Source organism: Macrobrachium rosenbergii, chromosome 2 (assembly GCF_040412425.1).
Source record: "Macrobrachium rosenbergii isolate ZJJX-2024 chromosome 2, ASM4041242v1, whole genome shotgun sequence".
Taxonomy (NCBI): Eukaryota; Metazoa; Arthropoda; class Malacostraca; order Decapoda; family Palaemonidae; genus Macrobrachium; species Macrobrachium rosenbergii.
The window spans coordinates 41850513-41863012 of NC_089742.1; the positions used below are offsets into that span (position 1 = coordinate 41850513).

Below are 12500 nucleotides of genomic sequence, written 5' to 3' on the forward strand. Positions count from 1 at the left end.
TTGAGGGGTACATTACAACTGACTGCAAAACAGAAAGACAATAAAATATACTATAAATTAAAAAAATGAAATAAAGTGATAAAAGTAAACCTTGTCAGGGTTCCTTTGTCCATGGTTCGCCTTTGCTTTCGTCTCTTGTGTTATTCTCTTGGTGTTCCGTGGAGATAATTTACTTAACGTCATATTGTTTCAAGTCTCGAAGTGCTTTTCTCTCTGTCTCTTTTTTTTCCTCTCTCTCTCTCTCTCTCTCTCTCTCTCTCTCTTAACAAACGCCTTTCAGCATTCCTCAAAGAACTTCTCTCATCCCTCTCTCTCTCTCTCTCTCTCTCTCTCAACAAACCTCCTTTTCAGGTTTCTGCATGGAACCTTCCTACCCCCACCCCTCTCTTTGACATGCCCCTCCTTGCGTCCTCTGTTACCCCCCCACTTCTCCGACCTCCCCCACCCCCACCCCCCACCCTCCCGTCCTATCACTTTTGCCATTACCCCGCAGGTTGTAAAAATGGAAGGTTCTCATTTTAAGGTCACATGATGGTACAGAATTTTTTCCGAAGTCGATGTTTTCTTTATGGGTATTTCGATTTTTTCTCCGGAGCAGTATTTTTCGTTACGTTCTTCCTTTTAGTTTATTTTTTTTTTAGATGTCATAGGTTTTTTTTTTGTAATTAAGACAAAACCTTTAGCGTTGGTTTTTTTTTGCTCTGAAATTATAGTTGTAGCGGGGTTGTTTATGTAGTTATCTTCAAAAGTGTAGATTAGTTTGTTTTTATTCATTAAACTTTAGTGGAGTTTTTTTTTTATCAATTTGTCATTATACCTCTAAGGCAGTTTTTTTTTTTACCTTTTATATGACTATTGGCATGGAAAAATGTAAGCAAATACTACTGAACCCTGCTTTTCTAATTGAGTGATGATTATCACTAAATACAGGCAGAACCATGTATTTGAATATTTTATTTTATCTTTTTTTTTTCATCTAGACTTAAAGCGGCAGATATTGCTTTCATTTTGAACCTCTGAACTGCTTCAGACTGAGTTACCACCTACCATATATTTGATAATTTATTTTTCTTTAGTTCTTTTCCATTTATTTATTTCAATTCCGCTTTTTTTTTTTCCTTCGCAGATGTGACAGCAATCGCATATTGTGCGTTGTCTCGAAAACGATTGCGCTTCGGAAGATTTACATGTATGAATGTGTAAATACACAAGGACAAGCATTATGCCCGTTTTGCGTCGATGTATACATAAATGAAGCATATGCCCATCCATGTTTATTCATCAGGATCTGCTACGAGCACACTTTGCACAATATATTAAATATTTAGGGGGCCAAGTCGCCTCACCTGACTTGTCCCGGGCGAATCTGATATTCATTTATGCAAACTCAATTTGATGCATATAATTGTTATTCCAGCGTCGACTTCCGCTCTCATGTCCGCCAAACGTGATTACTGATACATTTGTTAACACCTGTCTCTCGCCTTTTGAGAGACATCGCCCTGTCACTCCATAAATTACGTTAAATAGGGACTGGAACCGGACGGTGAGAGAGAGAGAGAGAGAGAGAGAGAGAGAGAGAGAGAGAAAACGAGCGAGATAGAGATTGAGATTCTAAATCGGGAACGGTTGATTTTATTGGAGTCTCGATAATTTAGGAGGGGGAACATTATCGCTGTGCTTTTAAAGCAGTGCCTTGCATCCACTGAACTTGTGTGTGCGTATGTGTGTTAGGGTTGTCGCGGTCGGCTCCAGTATGTTTGTTTCATTTAGGTGTAATCAGTATCTTTCTGGAGAGTTTGTAAGTGTGTGTGTGTGTGTGTGTGTGTGTGTGTGTGAGTGTGTGTGTGCAGTAGGTTTGTTTCATTTATGTTTAATCAGTATCTTTCTGTAGTGTTTTATTTAAGAAAGTATTACACTGCATCTAACGGATGTTTGTGTGTGCAGTATGTTTGTTTCATTTAGGTTTAATCAGTATCTTTCTGTAGTGTTTTATTTAAGAAAGTATTACACTGCATCTAACGGATGTTTGTGTGTGTGTGAGTGTTTGTGTGTGTGAGGTATGTTTGTGTCTGTTAGGTGTATCCTGTATCTTTTCGAAATAATTTTATTTGTAAAACTATGTTCTTTTGAAGGATTGCACTGCACATAGCGAATGTTTGGGTGTGTGCTCGCGCGCGCGGGCTCTTGCTGAGCGCAAGTTGTTGCAATCGGTACTAGTATTTGGGTCTTGCGCGAATGTGGACTGTTGCAATCGGCCATTTCATATATCGTACCTTGTATCTTAATCAGTAAACAGAATCTGTTTTCGTGCATAAATACTTCTATTTTTGATAATGAACTTGAGTCCGTCAGCTGTTGTCATATATAGAGCATGAAGTCACATTATCGAAAGAAATAATAATATTGATATTTCTCTCTATTATCTGCTTTAAATATACAGACAATTAGGGGGTTAAACATTTTTCTTTAACTTCGAATAATTTGGTAATTCATGAGAAACGTTTCTGATTAGGAGAAAGATTTATTATCTTGTTTTAACATTTATGTTCAACAAATGCTCGGCGGCAAGTAATTGAGCATATTTCTAGGTGCGTGTCGGATAACAAGGAATGATATGCGTTCATATATCTTCAATGGACATTGCATTAGTGATGTCAGTCGATATTACTTCGTAGCAGTGACGACTCTCTCTCTCTCTCTCTCTCTCTCTCTCATGGATTGAAGTTGTCGCTTCCGCATGTTGGACACAGAAATGAATTTCACACAGAAGTGGTGATTTAATTTCTCTCTCTCTCTCTCTCTCTCTCTCTCTCTCTCTCTCAATGTACATTGCATTAGTAATATCAGTCAATATTACTTAGTAGCAGTGACGACTATCTCTCTCTCTCATAGATTTAGGTTATCGCTTCCGCTTGTTGCACAGAGAAATGAATTTTACACGGAAGTGATTATTTCATTCCTCTCTCTCTCTCTCTCTCTCTCTCTCTCTCTCTCTCTCTCTCTCTCTCTCTCTCTCTCTCTCTCTCGTAATGATCTTCGGCAAGGGTTAAAGTCACTGCATGTGACTGAAGGCTACTTGAAACGAGCCCTTCCTTCCTCTTCTCGTTATGCAAATTTGTTTACCATTATGAAGGAGGAAGTCGAGTCGGAAACAGACATTATGGGATGATATATACTTGTGTTTTAAGTTCATCCAATTCAGTTTATTGCGACCCAAATTAATTAGGACGCCGCTGAAGCAGCTTTCCTTCCGAAAGAGGTTGAATTATTTTCCTTTTTCTTCGGTCTATGTGTTTGAGATAATTCTGTTTACTGGGGCAAATAATTCTGATTAATTATTTATCGCAGGAGGGTCCCAGGCCAACTTTCCCAGAGAGTTTACCAGTTATGGGAGAGGAATTTACAGTTGATTTACAATTACCGCAGGAAATGGCGTCATTGATGAAGGGAATTGCAACAGTTTATAGAGGGATTCCTCGGATTTGAGAGAAACCATCAGATGTAAGTTTGGGACTCGGGAGTAATAGAAGTGTGCGAAAGAAAATTAAAGATATGTAAAGCGTGTTTGACCTACTCGTGCTTTGCATTTGCTTGTGGATGTGTTTTCTTTCTGCGTAATTTACTTGCACGAATTACATTCATCTTTGATCGTATTCAGTTTTCCAAATTTTGTTATTAACCTATTTGTTTCATTTTGAATTCATCACATTTCACAATATGTCTTTTCTATTCATTTTGAATTCATCACATTTCACAGTATGTCTTTTCGACTGTACATTTCTTCATATCTCATAACGAGCTGAATGCTCTTCAGTGCGTCAGTACCTGGGATTTGGTCCTAAATGCATTTATTCACTCATCATGAATATTTGACTCTGTGTCTCTTTAGGATTTTTTTTCTCTGTTTCTCCTTATGGTTATTTTGACTCTATTTCTCCTTATGATTATCTTGACTTTTTCTCCTTATGATTATTTTGACTCTGTTTCTCCCTATGATTATTTTGACTCTATTTCTCCTTATCATTATCCTGACACTTTCTCCTTATGGTTATTTTGACGCTGTTTCTCCTTATGATTATTTTGGCTCTGTTTCTCCTTACGATTATTTTGACTGTTTCTCCTTATGATTAATTTGGCTCTATTTCTCGTTATGATTATCTTGACACTTTCTCCTTATGATTATTTTGACGCTGTTTCTCCTTATGATTATTTTGACTATTTCTCCTTACGATTATTTTGACTCTGTTTCTCCTTATGATTATTTTGGCTCTGTTTTTCCTTATAATTAATTTGGCTCTGTTTCTCCTTATGATCATTTTGACTCTATTTCTCCTTATGATTACTTTGACTCTTATTTCTCCTTATGATTATTTTGACTCCATTTCTCCTTATGGTTATTTTGACGCTATTTTCCAATATTCGTGTATCTTTTGCTAGTGATTCATTTTAGGAGAAATACTAATATTTCCCTTTGTACCTTCCATAGTCTCTCTTGACACCACTCATCGCGACCCATCGTCGCAAGCCCCAGAACGCCAGGGATTGTTTTGAGTTTTATTAACTCGTGATATTATTTTTTGATATTTCTACAAGGCGGTAGCATCAAACCTACGCTTAACTCTCTACTTTTCTCCCTACCTCAGTAACTCTCTTGTTTGATCCTTACCTGAGGTCGCCATTAGAGCATTAATCTCTTGACGTTAGTTCTTCACAGTGTTGAGAATTTCCATTAATCCAAGATTGAACGTTTATGCATATGAAAATGAGAATTCACATTTAAATGTTAGTTTTAATAAAGAAGCTTCAACGTTTTTGGGAATTCATTGATGAGGGAAGCTATGGTGAGGTTGTGAATGGCCTGCGATGTGGTAATGAGAATGTAATGGTGAATGAATTACTGGTAGTCTTGAGAGGGGTTCATTAAGTGGAGCAGTGTTATGATGGGAATTGTGTACTGGAAAAACACAACTCAAATATCAGGAAGGTTAAGACAGTAGATACGGTTGTTGAGAATTCGGGGTGAAGCAAGTAGAAGTCTGTGTTAAAGACGTAACGAAGAAACCTGGAGCTAGCAGTTAAGAATAGGTGTTGGCGTTAAGAATAGATACCTGTATTAAGGATTGTCACGAAGACAACAGCATGGGCGGTACCAAGAATATGTCTGGGATTCCCGCAAGTAAATCGTCCTCGTATCCTAGTTCTCAGTCCCCCTTGCGAGGAAGGGGGAGGGGGAAGGCGGCTGGGTGGGGAGGAGGGTTGTTATTGATTGGAATTGTAGTTTACGACGCGTGCTGTGTGCTAAATGTTACACGAGAGACTTCGTTTGCAAAGCATATTATTGCTACTTCCAGTCTGTCCCACTCGTTGGGCGGTGTTGGTGGGAGGTGTCGCGAAACTTTCGAAGGTTTTGCGGTGGATTCGCAATGAAGAGCCTCGAAACTTCCGAAGAATTTGTTAGGGATATTTTTGTGGATTCGCGGTAAGGTGCCGTGTGACGCTGGGAATGTGCTCAGAATGTTTTGGGGGAATTGGGGAATTCCCATGAGGTGCCAGAGGCTAGGGTGGGAATGGTGCGTTCGCGACGTGTTTTTGGCAGTCGCGAGGTGTTTCGTGGAATACTTGGATTGTGTTGGCAGTGTTTTATAAAGGAATAGTGTTCCTCTTTTTATGAAAATGGCAGTGGTTCTTCCTTCCGATCAAAATGACAGTTGTTCTCTCTTATGATGAAATTGACAGTAGCTCCCCCTTTTGATGAAAATGACAGTGGTTCTCTGTTATGATGAAAATGACGATGGTTCACTCTTCTGATGAAAATGACAATTGTTCCCTCTTATGATAAAAATGAGTAGTTCTCTCTTCTGATATAAATGACAGTAGTTCGAACGAAAAATAGATTGCTTGTATATGAGTAGCCAACAACTTGTTTTTTATTCGCGTTAATGATATTCGAAGACTGATTTTGTTACAGGAGTAGCTATGTTTTATTTACTGTTGTGTTTAAACGCGTGTCGTAACACTCGGGCACTGAAACACGTGGAATTATTTTTAGGAAATCACGTTTTCCTTCTCTTCGAAATATGAATAGTCCGAAAAAGAGAAGTGTTTTGCTTCAGTGCTTGGTAGAATTTTCAGTTAAAATTGGAGAATAATTTTGCTCTACGTGAATGGCTAGACGAAAACATTTTAGTACAAATCTGAAAATAGCTTTGATTCTACATAAATAGCAAAAAAATATATATATATATATATATATATATATATATATATATATATATATATATATATATATATATATATATGTATGTATATATAAATAAATAAAATGTTGTTGTTGTTGTTTTTTGTGGGATTGAATTTGATGGATGAGCTCCAAGTTCATTAGCGAACAGTCACTCATTGTTGTTCAGATGTTGCAATGCATCAGCAAATTGCTTTTCGTGCTCGTGCTTAGAGAGAGAAAGAGAGAGAGAGAGAGAGAGAGAGAGAGATGGATTTTTGTAAGCTGGAAAGTAGGTTTTTCTGCTTGTCTGTCAAAAGGGGATTATCGTATCGCCGCCTTTGGTAAAGGTGATAATGAAAAAACTTTCCAACGTGTCTTTCAACTAAACAAACTTTGCTGCAACATTATTTTTAATTAAAATAAATTCTCTATATCCTAACATATTAGCCTCTTTCGTCGTTAAAGAACTTTGTTGTGAAAATGTTTTCAGAAATGTATTAGTAGTGAAGTTTCGTTGTATAATTTGTAAGCAGTACGGCTTCGAAATATTCGCTTGGAAATAGTGGTCTGAAGTTCTGCCGTTATTATAAATTAATTATAGCAGTCTCTACAATGCTCGGCTTCCGAGCAGCGGAGTTAAGCGGCATTAGGGCTGAGTAGTACTAGATTGGCAGAACGGCACGGAATATTGGATAGTGTTGTTACATAACCCCTTCACCTTTTAGACTAATATACTGTAGGGGAAAGAAAACGTCACACACACACACACACACACACACACACATATATATATATATATATATATATATATATATATATATATATATATATATATATATATATATATATATATATATGTTTAAATTTACATATACACAGACACACAAATACATATACATATATATATATATATATATATATATATATATATATTTATTTATTTATATTATATATATATATATATATATATATATATATATATATATATATATATATATATATATATATGATTGTAACCACTTTAACGCGATTTTTTTATCACATATATATGATTGTAACCACTTTAACGCGATTTTTTATCACACATCACCATTTCTAGACAGGAGAAAAAATAAGAGTCTGGGTAAAGTCCTCACCGGTTTCGACTTCGCTAACGACTTAGAAATGAAGTCGAAACCGGTCAGACCTACACCCAATCTCGTATTTTTTCATTTGTGGTGTTGCCAATACGCCATTTAACACTTAGAATGGGTGTGTCTAGAAGATACACGTCTGTCGGTTTCCAGCAAGTGATTTTTTTGGATGATAATGTAATCCTCTAGCCCGTTTCCACGCAGGCTGTAGTTCATCACATTCAGCTAAATACAAACAACAAGAGTCGCTTCTAAGGTCAAGGGAGAGAATGGGTAATAATGAACACTTCATAAGGCCAGATGTGAACCGCTTGACCCTTCCTGGAAACCTATACCACCCTGTGTTTTGCGCTGAGGTCCTAGTATTAGCAATCATTGATTTACCAGTGACAGTAGACATACGGAACAACTGAGAATGCGTTGTACTGCTTTCCATAAAGGGAACGGATTTTCAAGGAAAGGGAATCAATGCGCACATCACGGAAGTTCCCACGATCCGGACGAAGACTAGACTAAACCGACCCCCCCCCCTCAGCCCCAACAGTGGTCGCTGCTCTATTTATTTTGTGGAAGCTTTGCAGTGTTACAGTTTTTGTTTTATGATAATAATGATAATTGGTGATGGTAATGATGTGGAAAATATTAGCCATTGTCATGTTTCTCTAGCTCCACGTTAGATACATTTTCTCACTACCGGATGTAGTGGTAATAATAGTGATTATTTTCCTCTCTCTCTCTCTCTCTCTCTCTCTCTCTCTCTCTCTCTCTCTCTCTCTCTCTCCCCCTCTCTCTCAGAGTTTATCCAATGTTTCATGCCTGAAAAATGGCAGTGAATGCATTACAGAACACAGGCATCGAGAAACTTATATTTCATCTTCTTTGCATAATACGAGGAAGATACTTGACCATTTTAAAAAGATATTTTCCAAGGACAGTGATACTTTTTCTTTGTTATTAAACTGAATATATATATATATATATATATATATATATATATATATATATATATATATATATATATATATATATATATATATATATATATATTTTTTATTTATTTATTTATTATATATATACATATACACACATGATTTTAAACAATTCACTTTTACGAATGAATTAAACGCTCTAATGTATTCCAGTCAACAACAACAACAACAGCAGCAACAACAACAACAACATGCCAAAAGTGTGGCCTTATTTTGAAAACAACATAATAATAAAGAGAGAAAAGTGCGTGACCTTATTATGAATGAATTGTTATTTAGGGCAAGGATTTTTCTGCCCCCGTATTATTTTACGGTAGGAATAACAGCTGCCAATCGTTGCAAAGTGACGGTAATTTGCGCGAATTTAATGTAATTACGTCCTTTGAATTGATTTGCAATCGGGGGTTATTTATGTTTTTGTTTTTAAAGCCTGGGCTCTGCCCGGACGCCTATTCCGGGCAAATGGAAAAGCTTTCAGTGTGACAATACAAAAGTGCGTTGTTGTTTTGCAAAGCCTTCTCTGATTCTTACGAAACCTAATTTTTAAACAGACAATTGTCATACTTCCCAGGCGATATTGCTTGAAAGACAGTATACGAAATTGGAAGTTTCATATGTGTATGCTTCAAAGAAGTGTTAATTTTTTTTTTTTTTTTTATCTGAAGATGTTGGGACAGCAAACCAGTGCCTCTGTCGAGCCCAGATCTGAAGAATATCAGAAAAAGGAGGGGGGGAAAGAAAGGAGAGAGTGAGAGAGAGAGAGAGAGTCTTCTCTAATTACTGTACAGTAATAAGTCATGATAATAGCCATACAGAGCTTTTAAAGTGATTTATTCATTCAGAATGTTCCCATAAAATCGAAATCTGCCTCCATCTTAAGAGCTAAGTGCCAGGTTTACAACACACGATTATTTATGATAGTTTAGTCTGTTAAATCACGCGTAGCTTCTTTTACACTCAAATATTAAGACACAAATAACGCCTTTATAGAGAAGTTGCTCTGGTAATAACTTACATCCAAACGGAATTTTATATGCTTCTACCCTGAGCAGGAATGAAACTATGCCTTTTGGGTTTGTTACAGGAATCAAACTGACTTAAACATTCAGCCGACAAAATGGCCATAATTTGATTTCGACTTTTACTTATCACAATCCTGTCGAATTCAGGTACTATACATGGAATAGAAGTAAACTTATCTCCACCACACACACACACACACGTATATATATATATATATATATATATATATATATATATATATATATATATATATATATGTATATACTGTATATACGTATATACTGTATATATGTACAGTTTGTGTATTTATATGTTGCATGTATACATGCACAAATATATTCCTGTAGGTCACTGGGTTCAACCAAGATAAAACTTAACGGGACGAAAAGGTCGGATCATGGTTATATAGCTGTACCTCTTTACCCTTCAGCACAGTAGTCCTAGACCTGGGGACCAGCTGTGTCGGGGGTACAGGGGGATATGTGATGGGGGAGAGAAGCGGGAGTGAGGTTAAGCAGACTGGGGACTCGTGGCTGTTCCATCCAAGGCTGGAATCTGGAAGCCCTCCAAGAATTTGTTTTCTTCGCTACATATATCGTAATATGTTTGTGAGGTAATATCCGGAGTTTTCCAGTCAATGGTGAACGGGAGTTTCCTGCAAAATACGGTCCTTAAAAGTTTGATAAGGGGGAAATCTCAGTTGTTATCCTCTCCTGAAAGATGGTGTCTGGGCCATGGTGTTTCACTGCTTAGTTCTGGGCGAGTTTGAAAGGAATGAATTTATTCTTCATTATCATGTGTGCAGAAATTATATAATTGCCGATGGTGCGATGTGAATTGCTGTCGTGATGGATTAGATGCTTACATGATCATTTTGTCCTTTTTGAAGAAGAAGAAAAGTTGGAACACCTTGCGGAAATAAGATAATGCCTTCTGAAGTTCTTCACTTTGTAAGGCAAAGAAAACTTTGGCATTCTGAAAACACTTTTATGCACTTGTAGTTGCATTTGTTCGTCTTGGGGAGATATTCTGCTTCTTTGTATCAGCTAGTTTACATGATTTACAAAAAAAGTAAAAAACTCGCTCCCTCGAAAAGGCATTAACAACTTTATTCACATTTTAAGTACAATTTACTTTAAAAGTTTCGGCAGATTTCCTCCCAGGGGTCTATTAGCAGAAATATTTACTCTTGATCTTTTTTTAATTTCTTTTTTTTTTTCTTTCCAAGGTGAGATATTAAAACAAGATGTAAAGATATGTAAATAACGGACTCGGTCACCATTCGAAGCTTGGTATTGCTATTGCGGTGTTTGTAACAATAAAACAGATATTAAAGAAGCTATATATATATATATATATATATATATATATATATATATATATATATATATATATATATATACATATATATAAATATATGACCTATATAAAGACCCTTAAAAACACTATTAACGCGCTGTGACCATGTATTTCGAATATTCATGAATACAGTTTTGATGTTTTAAATATGGCTGCACATACATGAAATGTTATTATGGCTATTTGTCTTCATAGTACACTTTGTTAGATTACATTAAAGACACACACACATATATATATATATATATATATATATATATATATATATAATGCTGTATAATATATATATATATATATATGTATGTATTATTACACACAAATATTATACGCACATACATGGGCGTGTCCTTGTGTATAAAAACAAGCGCTCTTCTTCCTTTTTTGCTTAATGATGTCAAGACCGTTTTCGATGCAGCCTGAGATAGATAACCCCTTTTTCCGGACAGATGATGGAAGGCCATTAATAATTTATGAAGAGTAATGGCATAGCTCCCATCGGAGGAAAATAAACTCAATTATTCCTTTATTTGCCGACGGAAGATTGAATCGACTCTCTCAAATACTGACAACTTATTTGACTTTCATGAACCTGTGCATATAAATCTTATTAATAGCAGTAGTTTTCGTAATAGGGGTATTAGTAATGCCTTTGCGTATTTTCTTTTATGTATTTGTTTGAAAAATGAGAATGTCGTCAGTAATCTTGGTGATTATTTTTTTCGCATTTTGTTTAGTTAAAATTCTGTTAATAACCACGCATATTTCTCGGTTGTATTTTATTGAACTAATTCATTATTCACTATATATTTATTCATTATTCATTGTGCAGGTGCCTTCCATTCTTTGCCCTTTTGAATTCCCTAAATGTGTTTACCAGCTTCCTTTAAGAGACAGAGCTGGATTTGGATAACCATTAATAATAATAATAATAATAATAATAATAATAATAATAATAATAATAATAATAATAATAATAATAATAATAATAATGCTTATTTGGTTCCAGAAAGAAATAATGTATACTGCAAATGATAAACAATTCATTTGGAAAAGGAAGTATAGACATGATGTAAATATATCAGCAGTGAAAATCATTGGACACTTGTCTATAAGTACCGTAGGCACTGTATGTTGTCCTGTGTAAGTGTGCTACTGATACCTGTAATATAAATGTCAAAGCTAACAAAGTATGGCAAATACAGATTGTGGGGATAGTTCGGCAGTATTAAAATTTTAGGTTACGTGTTTTCGAGGTACAAATGTACTTGTTTCCAGATACATTTTTATGCTTTCTTTATAACACTCCTCTGATTAGATCTCTCTCTCTCTCTCTCTCTCTCTCTCTCTCTCTCTCTCTCTCTCTCTCTCTCTATATATATATATATATATATATATATATATATATATATATATATATATATATATATATATATATATATATATATATGTATATATATATATATATATGTTTGTATTCCCCTGTTTTCGCTAACCGGCATCCATCTTGAATGAACAATAGAGTCAGCCAGTGGACATAATCACATTAATAATTGAATTTTGGTCCATTATGCCAGCTTGAGCCCTTGACCCAGTTCGTCAAACGTCGAGGGCTGAGGATTTTGATGGCCGTTTTTTATAAAGAAATTTTCCTCATATTTTTGTACATTTCAGAAAATAGTAGCTATCTAAATTATGTATTGGGCGGCTTTAGACTCTGTTACATATGTGTTTCTTAGAAAACTGAACAAAAAGTTAATCTTTGAAACATAATTC

The 12500-nt window shown here is 35.5% G+C and overlaps 1 protein-coding gene across 20 annotated transcripts in view; it reads left to right on the top strand.

The window, feature by feature from the left end:
• The window catches only part of LOC136845769 (mucin-2-like), a 1649806-nt gene that overhangs the window by 1320001 nt on the left and 317305 nt on the right, over positions 1 to 12500 (top strand). The gene's annotated exons all lie outside the window — the stretch shown is intronic.